This window comes from Penaeus japonicus, unplaced genomic scaffold, assembly GCF_977035675.1.
Source record: "Penaeus japonicus unplaced genomic scaffold, GWHDUDI00000001_assembly GWHDUDI00000024, whole genome shotgun sequence".
Classification (NCBI taxonomy): Eukaryota; Metazoa; Arthropoda; class Malacostraca; order Decapoda; family Penaeidae; genus Penaeus; species Penaeus japonicus.
Window position 1 is genome coordinate 8,695,144 of NW_028234426.1, and position 2,500 is coordinate 8,697,643.

Below are 2,500 nucleotides of genomic sequence, written 5' to 3' on the forward strand. Positions count from 1 at the left end.
TCTCGTGTCATGCAGTTTGGGAAGCACCTGACCTTTTGGGAATTTTTTTGGTCGTTCTTAGCGCAGCGTTGGCGCTTATGACGTCATACTATTTTTGAGTGCGTCGCTGACGTACCTGTGACGTCGTGGTAAGAATCTCTTTTTGTACTCGACCATCTGGCGCCGATGGTTAGTCGACTGTCTTTCAGATTCTCTAAACAGACTTTCATGTTGTTAGAAATGAGGAACGAAGGAAGAAAAAGAGGAAGGAGGAGGAGGTGGAGAATAACGATGTAAATACCGTGAACCAATAGCAACACAGGTTCGTCGACCACGTAGACTTTTTAGAAGATCAGGTAGCGTAGTAAAGGCCTCCCTTAGGGTCCACATAGGCCTACATAGATCGACATCGTCTACATAGCTAATCCAGAGAGTGATTTTTTCGGAAATTTTTCGCTATTATTACGCTTTGTGACGACGCTGTATGATTTCCCTGCCAGTTTCAGTGATTCTTAAGTAGGTAAACTCGATAACCTTAATTGTTGTAAGCTGCTTATGTAAACTCTGTGATCTTCGAAAAATAATTCAGACTCGAAAAAAAAGAAGAAGAAAAGAATGGCATTGCTTCTTTTATATAATAAACCCTCGCACATCGAGCTTTTTTGAGAATAGATATTCAAATGGAAGAATATAGGGCTGATTTATCTTACCCCCCCACCCCCGTCAAAAGTAAAAAAAAAAAAAAAAAAAAAAAAAAATGGTCCCTCACCCATTGCACTGTATAATTTTCTCTTATGGAAATAATGAAAAAAAAGTTAAAACAATGATAATGATTATGTTGATGATAATGAAGAGGGTGATAATAAAGATGATGATGATAATAAGGATAATAATAGTATTAATAATAATAACGAAATTAATAAAACTAATAACAGTTATGATAAGAATGTTAATAAGAACAAAAGAGGCTAGTAATAATAATGATAACAAAAACGTGATCATAAAAAATATATATATATATATATATCAGTCAGTATAGTATTCAGTGTACTCTTGGGTGATGGGAAAACTGACAACAGCAAGACAGAATCTGATTAAATTAACAGAGTGTAGATAATGGAAACCGTAGTAGTAGATAGATATAAACTGACTTGGTCGTTCAGCCATCACTATGTCCATAAATGTGAAAATCCTACGAATATCTGCATTTTCATCGACCTTATAATCTTTTAGATCTGCGCTCATAGAGGTGTACAGTAGGCTTACACTCACCTTTTTTCTACAATGATTTATAGATCACAACTAGCAATTGCCGTCGAGAGATAGAGCTGATAGGTAGTTGTATGGTTAATCAATCAATGTATCCAACACATAAAAAAAAAAAAAAAAAAAAAAATCAAACAAAAAGATCCCCACAGTGAGCCAAAAAAAGCACGAAAATTCTGTCCACTGAACAGACTTACGTTACGGTACGTATTATCGTATTATTTCTCTCTGTGAACACTCTTGGACTAGCGAAAGGGGAAGAGCAATTGACGAACGAGTTCAAAGGGGGAATTCTCCCGATCAGCATTATGCAACATGGATCTACCTACGTGCAAGGCAACGGTCGACAGAACTTGAGGATTTTCTTTTTATCTTTTTTTGTCACAAGACGTAAACACCCTTCCACGTCTCTCATCTTCGCCGAGCGCCGATGAGTGTGTGTAGTGTAAAAGCCAACGTCATTTGCGTTTATTCGCTGTTATGAGACTTTCCTTGCACTTTTATGGACCTTTTCACACCTGCTGACTACCTAAGAGCTTCATCTTGATGGGAAAAGTTGACTGGAGTGAGAGAGAGAGAGAGAGAGAGAGAGAGAGAGAGAGAGAGAGAGAGAGAGAGAGAGAGAGAGAGAGAGAGAGAGAGAGAGAGAGAGAGAGAGAAAGAAAGATAGATAGATAGATAGATAGTGAGAGAGAGAGAAAGACAGACAGATAGATAGATAGATAGATAGATAGAGAGAGAGAGAGAGAGAGAGAGAGAGAGAGAGAGAGAGAGAGAGAGAGAGAGAGAGAGAGAGAGAGAGAGAGAGAGACGATTGTAAAGTCAAGAACAAATGGTACGGACAGCAAAATAGGTCACGCTGCAATACACTTTGATAATCTAGACTGATCAATGGCACACTTACAGTCTTAAAAAAAAAGATGAACAAACAGATAAGTAAATGGAAAAAAAGACAAAGAAATGAAATGAAATACGTAACCACTTGTATTTTTTTTCCTGTAGATTTCTTCCGCGTTTTATTCCCTTAATCTTCACCCACATCAGTAGATGACAATTATTTGTGTCATTTTGTATCAGGGAGAAAGTAGACTGTATATAACCTCTAGCTAAACCTTACTTGATTGGCGAGTTCACCAGCACTATCTGTTATCAAAAATCAAAAAGTTTCATATAATCACCAACTTTCCTAAGAACTTGATCTCCACTTTCAGTTACTTTATCAGTGAAAGAAGAAGAAAAACAAAAAGATGACACA

General features: G+C 37.1%; 1 protein-coding gene across 3 annotated transcripts in view; it reads left to right on the plus strand.

The window, feature by feature from the left end:
* LOC122249975 (dual specificity protein phosphatase 2) overlaps positions 1-2,500 on the plus strand; it is a 101,304-nt gene that overhangs the window by 96,690 nt on the left and 2,114 nt on the right. For all 3 annotated transcript variants that reach the window (XM_086550648.1, XM_086550649.1, XM_086550650.1), the window contains one exon: positions 1-2,500. This exon is cut by the window's left edge and continues 1,325 nt beyond it; it is cut by the window's right edge and continues 2,114 nt beyond it. The gene's annotated coding sequence lies outside the window, so the exon portion shown is untranslated.